Here is a 15962-nt window from a genome sequence, read left to right as displayed (position 1 = left end):
TGATGGGCCAAGAAGTGGAAGTTTTGGGCTACTTGGGAGCACCAAAATTTGAGCCCATTTCTTGAGCCCAAATATATGGGTAAGTGTGAGAGAGAATGAGTGGCCCAATAGCTTAGGAAAATATCCAATGGCTTGAAAACACTTGGAAAAATCCCACAACAGCCAAAATATCTTGCACCTTGATCAAATAGGTTGTTTCCAACAGCTTGAGTAAACTCACAGGCTGCTGGAAACAAGATACCAATAGCCTACCCTAGCATAATGGAAAATATCAAGCATATCTCCCAAAACCATCAAAACCAAGAAAACCCATGTGCTGATCACCTTTTGACTAACACCCATACCCATTCTTTCCTCTTCAAGCTTTGGTGAGAAAACAAAAGCAAAAGTGGGTGGCGCCTTACTCACATCGAGGAGTCCAGTTGCTTGAGGACCTTGGAACCCCAAAAAGCTGTGTGCCTATGGGTTTAGGGTAGGGAAATTCCACCAAACAAGGTAAATGGAAGAAAGTGAAGAAAAGGGGGAGAAAGACTTGACAAAATTAAGGTTTCCAGCACTTATAATAGAAGCCACCTTCTACCCAGAAAAGAACCCACTTTGGTGGCACGCACCAAACTCACCTTGGTTGCTGCAAGCCAACCAAAGAACCATGGAATCTGATCGAAGGCAAGCTCCCCTTTGGAACCCTTCAATTTCATGCTTTGTTCTTCCTTCTTCTTCCTCTCTCTCTCTCAAGGCACATTTGGAGTGCAAGCTTTATCTCTCGCCTATGAAATTTCTGCAATTTCGAGTCCCATCCTTCCATGTCTCCCCATTTTCCCTTTTGGTAAACTGTTCCAAAGCTTGACAGAGTTTTTATCGAGCTGCCGGAAACTACTCAACATAACCAATATACCCCCATCCCTCTCTCTTCAACAAACTCTCTTAGAATATCTTCCCCCTTTCCTTAGAACCCATGCTTCTCATAGGAACTCACAGCCCTCTCTCTCTTTCATGCTAAACTCATGAGTGCTTAGCTCCCATGCCACAAGCTTCTCATGACAAGCCAAAGAATTTATCTGTAAGCGACTGTTGGTTTCATTGGTGAAGATGACCAAAGTGTTTGCTAAGGCTTAGCTACCCTTTTGAAACACTCTTGGGGCTTGATCCATGAACTCAGACTCAATGGGAAATTTCATACTTTTGGCTCTTTACAGCAACCCAGCCCGCAGTAGCTGCCGGAATGAAAAGCCCCCTACGCATGTCTACGGACTCGTATTCACTAGTTGTACGCAACGATGCGACTCAATTCCCAAATTCTTTCTGAACAAAAAGAGACTAAAGTGCCCTTACTCCAAGGGCAGAAATGTAATGACACAATTAAATAATGTCATGCCCCGGACCCGAGGGTCGGTGGAAATCCCGCTCCCGGTGCATAAGAAAAATTTTAAAACAAACAAACAAACAAACAAGGGTTTAAAATAAACTTCTCTTATAAAAATAGCTCTGAAATCTTACAACTTTACAAGAAATAAATAAAGCTCTACTACTCTCATCTAATTCAGCCTCAATCGATATAGTCCTCGTCTTACCCACTAATTCATCTGAAAAGTTAAACAAGGTGAGGGATAAGCAACCACCGCTCAGTGAGTAGATTATGCAATATGCCAGTCAAGCAATGCCGTTTTACACACTCTAGAAAATATCATGAAAAGATACACCAATCCATATCATATCACATCATCCCTTCATATCTCGGTTATCCTTCATAGCACGTAGCCAACCACGTGACCCCTACTGGCCTTACTGCCCTATGTACCTATGTGTCTATCCCTCGGATACCCAACATTGAAGTTCTCGTGTTCCATGAATAATACGTACTTCATAAATATTCCAGTCAATATATATAGTGTGAAAGATTGCACCAAATTAGACATGACTTGAAATAGAGAGATATTTGTAAATAGAACAAATCCACGAAAAATCATGGTTTTCATATTTTATCACAAAATAAGAACTTTTAGAACACATTACATAAACCACTCACCTCGACAATGAGAGCCCTTAAAATAAATTGGCAAGACAAGCCATTTACCTATCTCGTCCAAAATCAAATTTCCTTACATCTCTCTCTCTCTCTCTCTCTCTCTCTCTCTCTCTCTCTCTCTCTCTCTCATGCATTACCATGCATGCTGTTTAAACAAGTTAAGGGAATGGTTTCTATTTATAGTAGCAAAAGGCAGCAACTAATGGTTTTTGATTGGTGGAATGTAGGTTTGGTGATATACTTCACTTCCTAAATTATCCTACTTTCTCCTAATGCCAACAACTCATGCTTTACAAAACCTTAGTCATCTAGGTATACACTTGTGAAGATACTGGAGTGGTAAATATCTTTGTACGTGGCATCGTCTTATATCAAACAAACAGGTATTTTTATAAGAGTATTATCATAAAGGTAACAACTATGTGGTCAAACAATTATATAATTAACTATAACCCATATAAATATATAATCAATTTAAACGAAATTTTTAACTTATAAGCAAAACATTTGATTTTCAAATATATATATATATATATTAAAAATATGGGGTTTCAAAAATAATTAATTAGAAACAATTTATTGGGTCGGGGTGTTACACAACACATGTCCACAACTCGTGAATTGGAGCTCTACGTAGTTGAACCAAGAAAATTTCCCAAACTAGTCCCGAATAAAGAGTGAACCTTAAACCACTTTAAAACCTTAAGGGTACAACCGCCCCTTCACTTTCAAATTTAGAAAATTAAATTAAATTTTGGGATGGGATGTTACTATATTGCTGCATTTTCATGATATGAAATCTCATCGGCAACAATTGTAGTTTTATTGTAATGCTATTTCTTTTCCATATATATATATATATATATATATGGTATAACTTAGATTAATTATGTAATAATTTGAAAAATAAAGAAGACTTGTCATCCTGAATTTTATTCCATGATTTGGCTTGCTCATTATTACTTGTGTTACATCATAACAAGTTGTAAATAATCACCTTACGCTTACAGTAAAGCCACAGTATATGCAAATTAACAACTCAAAATAATTAATTAGCTTACTGGATAGTGATGATGAGTAATTGTGGGGGCTTTTTTTTTCGACAGATGGGTCTGTGTTGCTGTAAGAGCAAATGAGTGGACTTGCCCCTATGTCTAAGTTCAAGAATCAAACCCAAAGAGTGCTTCAATAGGGTTGTGGAGCCTTAGAAAACAACTTGGTCTCCTTCACCAACAAAACCAACAGTTGCTTACAGATAAATATATGACTTGGCTTGAGAAGTTTGTGGCATGAAAGCTAAGCATTAATGAGTTTAGTATTAAAGAGACAGACAGGGCTTGGATTTCCTACGAGAAACATAGGTTCAAAGTAAGATGTTCACCCGTTTTGATTTTAATCTTGTGATGGTAGGGTAAAGTTCCACATTGGCTTGACAACCATTGGTGGTCAACAAGTCAACTTTCTTTTATGCATGCACATGCCACTGCTAGCAGTTTAGAACCCTAACAGACTTCTAAAAAATAGATATCTTGCACCCCAAGTTACTGACTTTTAAACAAGCAATTGTGAATTTGGGTGAGGAATATCTCCCACGTAAGTTCTTTTCTTGCCTCAGACTGGTGAGGACTTCACAATTTTTCACAGTACAAAATTGGTAGTTTTGGCCAGAATAAATGAAAAGAAGCCAAACTATTTAGGCAGAATCGCCTATTACAGACTCAAAAGCGAAATGAAAACTCTAAAAAGACAACGAATGTTGGACTTTGATTTATGCCCGGTAGCGCTCTAAACTGGCTGGATTGGATGTGTCTATGCTTTGGATTGAATCGTCAACACCTTCTGATGAATTTCAGTTGGAAATCGATACCAACGTTTGAGTTTGGCAGAGCTTCAATTTATTATGAGCCATGGAAGGCTAATTGAGGCCTCTCAAGTCCAAGAGGATGTGGATGGATTGATGGTCACTAATGGAGCTGCACTATAGTGCCTTTTCGCTTGACCAAGGCTTTCTGTAAATTTGTTGAGGTTTTCATATTTGTAAAAAAAAAAAAAAAAGGACTCTGCTTGACTTGGCTTTGTGCTGAACCAAATTTGTAACGAGAGAAATCTCGCTTTGTAAAACTGTTTCTCTAGCTGATTTGTTTCTTATGGATCAAAGAGTTTTGGTTGCTTTAGGGTCATGAAAGCTTTTAAGATCAGTCGATCTTTTTGAGTTGTCAATTGTGACTTTGAGAGTTTTTGTCTTGATTGATTTTTTGGCTGTCTTCATCTGTTCACCCTCTCTCTTGTTCTATAGGAAATGCTGGAGTGGGATTTTTAATCTTTGAATAATGGGCGGCAAATCTTTTCAAAAGATCTTTCTTTTCAAATGCCCGAAAAAGGGGAAGTTATCTATTCTGGCAGAGAAGAACCATCAACAGTCAATTCCCATGGTGGTCTTTTCCTTGCTTTTCCTAAAAAGAAAATCAACTTCTTTTGCTCTCTAATAATTTCTTGTAAGGAAGGAAAGACACAATCTGCCATGATGGTCAGTTTTCTTTTTTTGATGAACAACTCTCTTTCTCCCTACTTATCTTTTGAAAACGTAGCTTGCTTATCTCTTGAAAAGGTAACCTTATTTGGTACAGAGATTTTCTATGTATAAACAGAGATTTTGATCTTCTTCCTTTAGCTGCAAAGATTGGAGAAGTCCTCTTGTAGAACCTGCCTTCATTTACTCCTTATCAACTCCTCTGTGATAGTTGAAAATTTTGATTTTTCAAAGTCAGGAAGTCACGTAGGGCTCTTTTGGGAAAACATTTTTTTAGTAAAAAAGATCTGTTGACTTGCTTTTGAGATCAAGTGACAAAATTTTTTCAGAAGTTGGGTTAAATCCAATTTCTTAGAGGTTTTCAACCTGCTTTGCGATAAATTACGATTTAATTGGCAATTTTATTGGTTATTTTTGTGTTTTTAAACCTCCGCCACCTTTGCAAAAAGATGGGCTTCTAATGTCGATTGGGCTGTTTTCCGAGTCAAGGCCCATTCTTCTGCTTTTTCTTTTATGGGCCTCTTCGTCAAAATGGGTTGGCGTGTGGAATTCTTAGGCCCAAATATAAGGGGAGAAGGAATTTCGAGAGAATTTTTTGAGGGGAGAGAAAAGAATAGATGAGGAAGGAGAAGTGGGTGGTTTGACAATTTTCTGGCAGCTTGACGAAAGCATCATCAGGCTTTGGAATGGCTTGCCAGAAGAGAAAATGGGAACAAATGGAGGAATAGGGCTCGAAATTGAAGGGTTCCAAGGATGAGAGGTGATGTTTGCTCTCTCTGGATGTGGTTGAGATGATGGGTGGTTTTAGAAAATTTTCGGCAGAGAAAAGGAGAAGAGATGGAGGAATAGGGCTCGAAATCAAAGGGTTCCAGTGGTAAGAGGTGATGCTTGCTCTCTCTGGATGCGGGGGGTGAGATGATGGGTAAGAGATGCCCCTTTTTATAAGTGTTGGAAACTCCTTCTTCCCAAGAAGCCTTAGTTGGGTCTGCCAAGTCTCCCTTCCATTCCTCTTCTCCTCTTTTGATTCATCCCTATTTAGTGAAATCCTCCCTAATCCAAACACAAATAGACAAAAATTTTGGAGGCTCCAGAGCCTTCCCGCAGCTATCCCTGTGGCCATCTCCTATTTTGGGCTACCATTTCTCCTTCTTTTCTCTTTCATTTTATGGCAAGAGCTGGTGGGAGAAAGGAGTAGGTAATGGTGTTGGTCTGAATGGTGTTTTGCTCAACTATCCTTTAGTTTTTTGGATGGTTTGTGTTCGGTTTGTCTTTGACCATGTGCTGTAGACTCCTAGCAGCCTGCACACACAAATAATTTTTGGTATTTCAAATGCTCTATCGTGGTTTTGTCTCTGGCCAGGTGCTGGAGACTTTCATATATTTTCTAAGTCACTTGGGTCATTCCCTAAGGTGATGAGCTAGTGTACTAAGAGGATGGGCCAACTTTCTAAAGTGATGGACTATTTTACTAAGGTGATGGGCCAATTTTCTAAGGTAATGGACTATCTTTTTCTTTCTTTCATGCTTACCCACATATTTGGGCTCAAGAAATGGGCTCGAGTTTTGGGGCTCCTAAGCAGTCCAAAACTTCCACTTCTTGGCCCACAGTGCCTGTGAATGCTCAGAACCATCCATACCACAACCCGCTCAGCAAGCCCTAGGAATTTGAGTGGCTTGGGCCCAGTTAAGCTTGTAGTGTGGCTAGGTGTACAATGAAGGGTTTTCCCCTTGGCGTGGCATGTCAATTGGCATGCTCGTGCTCAAATTTCATCGTATGGTAAAGGGCTATGGTCGAGTCAAAACAGCTCTTGGCAGGATAATTAGCATGGGTTCATAAAGCCGGTGCATTTTATAGGCTTGCTACAATTTTTAGCGTGATAGGTTACATATTTGCTTGGCGTGGCACATGGATCATGACTCGTGCGAGTGTATATGATGAACTTCCGCACGCCCAAATCGGATTTCTTCTCAGTAAGGTATCGCATTGGACCAGGATTATATTTGGGTCAAGCCTTAGATTTTTTGGGCCCCAATAGTAATTAACGACTTAATTAATTAGCAGTAGCAATAGGGACACTATGTAGCACAACAGTCTCCACGGTTAGCCGTGGTCCAATCCCAATCAGAACACCATATTCCAAACCATCACCAGTTGTAGCTTTTCCTTCCTTCGTTGACTTCTTTCTTATCTCATCGAGAATAAACAGAACAGATGGAGCTCCCATGTTCCCACACTTGCTCAATACATGCCTAGTTGCTCTCAGCTTCCCCTTATTCAGACCTAGTTTTTCTTCAACCTTGTCTAAAATGGCCGGTCTGTCGGGATGCATGGATGCTATAGAACAAGGAGTTCCAATCATTATTAATCCCATCTATTTTCTTAAACCCTTTAACCAAAGGGTCCTCAATGTTTGTAGAAACCAACTTTGGCACATCTGGCGACATATAATACTCAAAACCCATTTCACGCAAGTGTGCCACCACGCCATGCTCCGAGTCGGAGACAATAGTTTCTCTCGTTGACATAATCTCAAACACTTGGCGTTCATTAGTATTGGAGTCGGCATTGGCACCAACAATCAAAGCCACAGCACCATCTGAAAATAGAGCTTGCCCTACTAAAACATCCAAGTGACTACCAGAAGGCGGCTGAAAAAACATAGTTGTGATCTCACAGCACACCACCAAAACACATTCGCCGGGGTTGTTCTCTGCGACGTCCTTGGCAAGGCGTAGGATAGTCCCACCAACGAAGCAGCCTTGTTGGTAGATCATGAATCTTTTAACTAAGGGGTCAAGGCTGAAGAGCTTGACGTGTTGAAAGTCGGCGCCAGGCATGTCGACGCAGGAAGCTGTGCAGAAGATGAGATGGGGATGGGCTGGCCCCACTCTTCGATGGCCTTCAATGACGCTTCCTGGCCAAGCTTGGGTACCTCTAGAATCAACATGTCCTAATGTGGATCGAGTGAGGGTGCCCTGTAGCTACATATGTTTGGGTTTGCTTTCAGAAACTCTTCCGAGATGTGCAGAAAACGCTTCTTTGTCTTCGATTTTTCACCTATTAATTGCACACAAATAAATAAAAACAAGTTAAGATGTTAATTGACTAAAAAAAAAAAAATAGAGATATATAGTAAAATACCCATTCTTAGCACTAAAACTATAAATAAACCCTACACTATTTAATTTCTATAAACATACCCAAAAAAAACCCAAAAAATGACAGTTGGCCCTATTGAATTTAATTTTAATTATTAAATTACTTTGATTCCTCATTGAGTGCTTTGGGCTTTTTCTACGAGGTTTCTGGGTTGAGTTTGTTCTAAGAAATCAATGGCAGTTTTGTAATTTAAAACAAGTTAAATGTCTTTTTGTTATGTTGTAAATGGTTTTTGAGTGTGTTTCTAAAGTCCATTTCATATAGGTTTTTTTTTATATATAATTTGGGCTCCTATATTGGGTATTATAGTCAATCTCCCAAAAGATAAATGACATAATTTAATAGGATCGATACTACAAAGGCATTGTTTAGAGCATCCACAATGGGCTCCTTAAACCATCTCCTTAGACAAATTTTAGAGAGGAATTGGAAAAATACAACTCCAACTATGCTCCTTATCCACCTCCTAAAATATTGAGACTTCTAGGAGCTCCTAAATCTGAAGAGAGAAAAAAATTCCTAGTGGCTCCCTATAATTTCATACTGCTTTATTTTATGAGTATTTTAAACCTTTAATTAATGCTAACTATTTTTTATATTAATTTTTTTTATAAAGATGGACCAATTAAAAAAGAGTTATAACATTTATAACTTCCTAAACTAAAGAGTATGATTGGAGTTAAAATTTTATAAAGAGCTTCTAGAATATCTTCCATATATTTTTAGCTAAATTTTAACTAAAAAATAGAAAGCATGATTGTAGATGCTCTTACACAATTAATGTGTAATTGCTCTATTATCAATAATAAAAGTAAAATTAATTAGAAGTTAGAAAGAAAATAAATGAACACCTGCATTTCAATACAATTTTGTAAACATTTAACTTAACTCCCACCTTAAACCGTAAGCATGACTTTACAACAGGCTATGTAGTATACAATTCTTGTGTGCAATAGACTCCTTTTACAAAACCATATGATACAACAAACATAACAATAATTCATCCATTTTGTCCAGCCCGGTCATTTAATTCTTGGCTTTGTTATCGGGAGAACTGGCTGAAACTGCAGAAGACTCAAGATATGATTGTTTGTTTATGACTAGCTTAATTTTTGTTACGACCAGCTTAACTTTTTTTATGACCATATTATTGACAATATATTTATTTTTAGTGGAGTACTTTATTTATTTTATAATTAAAATAATTTTTAGGGTGTGATGGAAACATATTTAATACAAGGCAGTGCATAAAATTGCGGCCTTTGTGTCCAGAGTTGGTGGAGTCCATACTTGGGATGATTTATGGCCTGAGTGGATTTTTGATATTCTTGCCAGTGATGTAAACCTTACTATTCGTCCTTAATAATATTCTCTTTTCGTTTGGAAAAAAAAAAAAGAAAAGTAAAAGTGTGTTTCCTTTTACCAAATACTTTAACAGAAAAGACATTTCAACATAATGCCCTTTTTAGTCATTATACACAGCTCACAACACTTTCACACAAATATTTACCAAACACTCAGAAATTGATTATTATACAAACAACACTTATAACAAAAAGTTACCAAACACTCAAAAACTGATTATTATACAAACAACACTTATAACAAAAAGTTTACCAAACACCAAAGTATTTGCTCTCATAGCCAAACTAAGAGTCATTATTTTTACATTACAGTAATACCAAATTGGCCCTTAATCCATGATCAGTAATTAAGGACATAATTAGCAGGCAGCAATGAGGCCACTACGCAGTACAACAGTCTCCACGGTTAGCCCTGGCCCGATCCTAATCAGAACACCCCATTCCAGCGCTTCACCAGTTGTGGCTTTTCCTTCCTCCATTGACTTCTTCCTCATCTCATCGAGAATAAACAAATCAGATGGAGATCCCATGTTCCCATACTCCCTCAATACATGCCTGGTTTCTCCCAGCTTCCCCTAATTCAGACCCAGTTTTTCTTCAACCTAGTCTAAAATGGCCGGTCCACCAGGGTGGATGCTATAGAACAACGAGTTCCAATCATTATTTATCCCATCAATTTCGCTAAACCCTTTTACGAAAATCTCCTCAATGTTTGCACCAACGAACTTTTGCACATCTGGTGAAAGATAATACTCGCAACCCATTTCACAGAAGTGTACCACCACGCCATGCTCCGAGTATGGGACAATAGTCTCTCTCGTTGACATAATCTCATACGCCTGCCGTTCGTTCATTTTGGGGTCAGGATTAGCACCAACAATTAAAGCCGACACACCATCTACAAACACAGCCTGTCCTACCAAAACATCCACATGGCTCTCAGTGGGTGCTTGAAACAACATATTTGTGATCTCACAGCACACCACCAGAACGCGTGTGCCAGGGTTGTTTTCCACGACGTCCTTGGCAAGACGTAGGGCAGTCCCACCAGCGAAGCAGCCTTGTACGTAGATCATGAATCTGTTCACAAAAGGGTCAAGGCCGAGGAGCTTGACCAGTTGAAAGTCGGCGCCAGGCATGTCGACGTAGGAAGATGTGCAGAAGATGAGATGGGTAATGTTTGAAATGGGCTGGCCCCACTCTTCGATGGCCTTCAATGCCGCTTCCTTGCCAAGCTTGGGTACCTCTGGAATCAACATGTCCTGATGTGAATCCAGTGAGGGTGCCTTGTAGCGACATATGTTTGGGTTTGCCTTTAGGATCTCTTTCGTGATGTGTAGATAACGCTTCTTTACCATTGATTTTTCACCTGTTAATTACCAAATTTCATAAAAGTATCCACAGTTATCCTCCCACTTAATTTTATTAACTTGGCTCTATTCGTCAAATTTATTACCCAAGTCTAGTGGCCCTCATTTTTCAAAAATGAAGGAAGAAAAATATGTTCCCTAATGCCACTAGAGGTATTTTGTTATTGCCTTTTCACGGTGTTATTTCACTCATGTTATAACATGTATATCTAATCTATTTATCAATAATAATAAAGTTTTTCTATTTAAACTCTGCACTTCTCTTTGTTCACTTCATATTAAAAGTTCACTCTAACTTGTAATTCAAATTTTCACAATTTCTAAGAAAACCCACTATCTTCCCAAACTAGCCCTAAATACACATCCAGCAAACAAAATAAAAATAAAAAAGTCATCAACCTCACACCCCACACTACTTGAATAGATAAAAACATTGTTGTCAACTATTCAAGACACACACACACACACACACACACACACACACACACACACACACACACACACACAGAGTGAGCTTCAGCTGAAGGATCCCTCAAATAAACATATTTGAGGGACACCCCTGTAGTGCTCACTCTACATTATTTTTCATTAATCCAAACTGTCTATTTTTTAGATATTCATTTAAAGATCATCTTTATAAAAAATTACTTGAATCCGATATCATTTGACCACTCAATTGAAATATTGAAATTTTAGTACTTTATTGAAGCACCGTGTTCATTGATTTTGTTGGACACAATTTGATGTCAAAACGGTTTCCGATTTATCTAATTTTTTGCAAGGATGATCTATGAATGTAGACTTTAAAAATTTATGGTTTGGATCGTTGAAAAAAAAATTTGTACGGAATCCTAAAAGGTGTCCCTCAATAGAAGGGGACTATATATATATATATATATATTGGACTTCATAAAAACATATTATGATCAAACAATATAATATTACTCAATGATGTTATATGCAATATGTTCTTCAATTTTTAATTTTTTTATTTCTGAAGAGAAACGATATATTGATAACAAACAGAAACAAAACTTAAGAGCTTAATTGACAACCAAAGAAATAATCTCACATTATATACCTCGATCAATTGACGACCCATAAGCCACTATTTGCATACCGTACTTGGGGTTTGTGAAGAGAAGATGAGAGTGTAGTAGGTTTTTTGGATTGAAAGAGAAAAGTAATCTGGCAATAGGGTGTAGAGGAGTTTGTGTTTTCCTAAAACTTAATATGAAGAGTGGTGGTGTGTGTGTGTATACTAGGGTTAAGTATTAAGTTGGATGACTTTTTTTGTCTTTTTATACAATAATTAAACTTAAGAGCTTAATGATTTAAGTATTGAGGCAAACAAAGAAAAATGTGGAGTTTAAATAGAAAAACTCATAATAATAATGTATCATGTGTTCATGAAATATTAACTTTCTTATCAACTCATATTATAACACATGAATTAGCTGCACCACGTGATTGTATAGGATAACTAAATATATCTCCCAATGTTGTCATTTTCATATGGGTTAACTTATTGCATGACATTTGGAAGAGGTCCAAAATCTGAATGCTCTGCCGATTAAAAAATCATAAATCACTTAGTGCATTATATAATTTTATTCATTAGTATGAATTAATATATTAATTTTATGCATGCATATACGTGTTGTACAAAGAGTACCACTTATAGTGGCGGATTTGTGTAAAGGGCAGGATGGGTGCCTGCCCATTCCAAAGTTTTTATTTTATTTTTAAAACCTATATATGTTATAAGGGCAGCCCAAATTTAAAAACTTAAAACCTAATCCAATATAAACACGTTGCCCATCCAACTTCCAAGAGGAAGTGGTCCCATATATTTTGTCTTTTCTCTTTTGGCACAGATTATTTATCTCTTCTATTCTATAGCGACCACAACAACCTCTTTTGCCCCGCTCTATTTGCTGCATATTCCTATTTTACTGGCTGGGCAGTGGGCAACTTGGCAAAATCATCTCCTCTCCTTTCTACAACAAGAAGTATTTTCCAATTCTCTCAATTTCTATATATCTTTCATTATAGTTTTAATTTAAAATTGAATATTCTAGGATTTACTTAGAGATTAAATTATAATTTTGTGATTTTGTTGAAATTAAGTTGGGGCTTTGATTTTAAGAATTTTGTTGAGATGTTTCAATGTTTAATTTGTTATTTGTTCATATTGTTGAGATGCTATTATTATGAGAATTTGTTTGATTTTTTGTTGCTATGTTTGATTTAAATTATTTCTTTTACATGTTATTCGTAGGTTATCTTTCACTTGTGGTTTTTGTTTTTGTTGTTAAGCTTTTATTAATGTATAGATGTATTTGGGGGTAAGGCTCACTACGTTCCCCCTGACTAGGTGTATCTTTTTTCTGATTATTAATGAAATTTACTTGTATCGTCGATTTTAGTATGTAAGTTCCTCCAAATTGGCTTTCCAATCTTGGATCCGCCACTTTGTATTGGACAACGGGGGCCTCATTCTCATCTCTCAAAATAGCAAAAAATAAAAGAAATTCTTAGGCCTCTCCGAATTATGTTGTTGTACCTAGTTAGAACAACAAAAAGAATTGAAACTTGTAAGCAGACTGACCAAAAACCCTTATCTTACTGATTCGAAGACCTTATCTTGTAAAAGAAGACCCTAATGACAATGATGCCGTAATAAAACCTAGGGTTTGTCCAATATAGGTCCCTACAATTTTTATTTCCTAGAGCCATTTAATCTCAACTTTTTTTCTAACTTAAAATTAATAAAAAGCAATAATCTTTGAGAGAGATCAAACAAATGAAGAAAACTCATAAATCCCTTTGAGTTAAGCCCATAATAATAATTAATCAGGGAGAAAGGAAGGATGAACCCTATCTATTGTTGTTACCCTATCTATCATTGATTTAGTAGTAAATATGCATGATCTGGAATTTAATTATTAACCTATCTATCATTAATTCTAGATTAATTACCCAGTGGGATGAGAGGAAGGATGAAGCCTAGCTGGAATGGACTAAAAGATGAAGCACTCAAATGCAATATGGCTTAGAGGAAAACCGATCAGATGTAGGGAAGTAGAGAGAGATAAAGAGCCCTCCCTAACTACAGGGGAGGGGGTACTATTAGCATTAGACACCACCGACAGAGTGGATGATTTGAGATTAATAAGTTGGCCAGGATCAAATATCATGTGATCCGTAGCGCTCGAGTCGATAATCCATGCGGAGTTTTTGAAGGACGTATGAAAAGTAGAAGCTTTGGTGGTGGTGATAGAAGCAGAATTCGGGTAGCCGGGCAGCAGGATTGAACGCATGCTTCTGTGAGTCTGCAATAACATGGAGAATCGTAGGGGTTTCTGACATCGCAGTGGAAATAAGATGTGATATGAGAAGGTCAGGAATTTGATGTACGAATTTAAGGGTATGTGTTCAGGGATTTGGATAACAGGATTTGAGGACTTTAGATTTGAGGGATTTGGATTTGGGGAAAATTATGAGGAATTTGATTTAGGGTTTTGGATTTGAACATGAGAAATTTGAGATAAGGGTATAGAGACAACCTAGGATCGATTGCTCTGATACCATGCTAAAAAATTAATATGGTTTGAATGTATTAGGTTGAATATTATTCTTCTCCATGAGGAGGTATATATAGGAGTTTACATGAGTGCTTTACAAGGAAATAGATACAATAATCAATTAGGATAGTATCTCCTAATTATCCAAAGATTTGTAAATTGAATAAAATGGGAAAGTAAATCCCTTAATTAATCAAGGAAATAAATCTCCTTGATTAATTAGGAGACTCGCATCAACAGTCTAGAGTAATTTAGGATTTAAATTAGTTTATAATTCACAACAACTGGAGAATTAATTCAGTCTTTGTGGGAACGACCTTGTACTTGCCTTCGCCATATTGCATTAACCTTGTGTGCTTGCAAGTTTATTTCTTGAATTTAACTATCTAATTTTCAGGTAGTATAATTATACGTCAAGTTTTTGGCGCCGTTGCCGAGGACTGAGTTTAATGCTTTGTGTCGTGTGATTTTAGCTTTACTTTGGTCGTTATTTCAGTAACTTGTCGTCCCTTTAATCTTTGTGTTATCGTTTTACTTTGTTGTATTTCTTTGATTTATTTTCTTTTATTATTTGTTTCTTTGTTTTCCGGCATCACCTATTATTAACTATCTCTTTTGGTTCGTTGTCTGTAGGTTGCTCTCAAGTATTTGTGTGCTCTGTGTGTGTTAGTTAATGGTCAGCACAAGATCCCAAGGTCAAGAATTAGTGCCCCTTGATCCTAAGATAGAAAAAACGTTCTGAAAGGTCTGTTGCATCAACCAACGAGCGTTTGCTACTGATTTAGAGTTTGACACAGAGTCAATGGCAGCCAACACTAGCCCTTGAAAGAGTATTCACAGCCCACAATCTTAGAAAAGCCTTCATGTATCACATTTCCTGAGGAGTGTTTCAAAACTTTTGATAGAGTTGCTGCAACTCTATGCAATGGGGAGATAACAGATTCACAAGGAAGACTAGTGTGCACAATGTCGATACAAATCTTGGAGTTGCTTCAGCATGTCAAGTATCCAACTTGGAAAAGAATCTTGAAATTTTCATGCAATCAATGACCAGATTTGTTTCTCTTTCCTTTGTCTACGCTATTTGCTCTGATAGTTCTTATCCAACTAGTAGTTGCCCTTTGAGTGATCTTACGTAGGAACAGGCTAATCAAATAAATTCCTTTCAGAAGCCATGACATGATCCCTACTCCAAAACATATAACCCAAGATGGAAGAAGCACCCCAACTTCTCGTGGATCAACAACAATCCATCTGAGTAGTGCATTTATCCTCAGCAGAAACCTGCCAATCCGAATAAACCAAGAGAACCAACTTTCACGAAGATTATGACTCAGTTTATTCAACTTAACAACAAATAAACAATAATCTTCAAGTTGGTTATCAAAATTGTCATGCTGCAATCAGAAATTAGAAGTCTAAGTAAGCCAGATTGCAAACATAGTTAATGAGAGGGAGAGAGGAAAGTTACTTAGCCAACCTGAAGTAAATCCAAGAGGCTAGGGGAACATTAAGGCCATAAAAATATTGAGGAGTGGCCGAACTTATAAGGCTAGACCTGAAGATGTTTCTAAGGTTGAAATAGAGGGAAAACAAGCCGCTGAAATTGAGTTAGAGGTGGAGGAAATAACCACACTTCAACCACAATGAATGTTAGAGAGGTCCCTACAACAGCTATTGAGTTTACCAACGAACCTACAGTGGCTGCCTATTCCAAGAAGCAAATATATGTGCCTCTCGTTCCTTTTCCTCAAAGACTATAGAAGCACAAGAGATATCAGCAAACACTGGATATTCTGGAATTGTCTAGAAAGGTTCAAATAAATATTTCATTGTTGGATGCAGTGAAGCAAATCCCAGCTTATGCTAAGTTCCACAAGAATGTTTGCACAAACAAGTAAAAATTTGCTACACATGAGAAAGTG

The 15962-nt window shown here is 37.3% G+C and overlaps 2 pseudogenes; both read right to left on the bottom strand.

Annotated features, from left to right (window-relative positions):
- Positions 1-6455: 6455 nt before the first annotated feature.
- Positions 6456-7578, bottom strand: LOC103326883 (4-hydroxycoumarin synthase 1 pseudogene; annotated as a pseudogene).
- Positions 7579-9221: 1643 nt separating this feature from the next.
- Positions 9222-10476, bottom strand: LOC103326884 (3,5-dihydroxybiphenyl synthase pseudogene; annotated as a pseudogene).
- Between the last annotated feature and the right edge of the window lie 5486 nt (positions 10477-15962).

This window comes from Prunus mume, linkage group LG3, assembly GCF_029339155.1.
Source record: "Prunus mume cultivar Tortuosa linkage group LG3, ASM2933915v1, whole genome shotgun sequence".
NCBI classification, from domain to species: domain Eukaryota; kingdom Viridiplantae; phylum Streptophyta; class Magnoliopsida; order Rosales; family Rosaceae; genus Prunus; species Prunus mume.
This window is presented reverse-complemented; position numbering and strand designations above follow the sequence as displayed.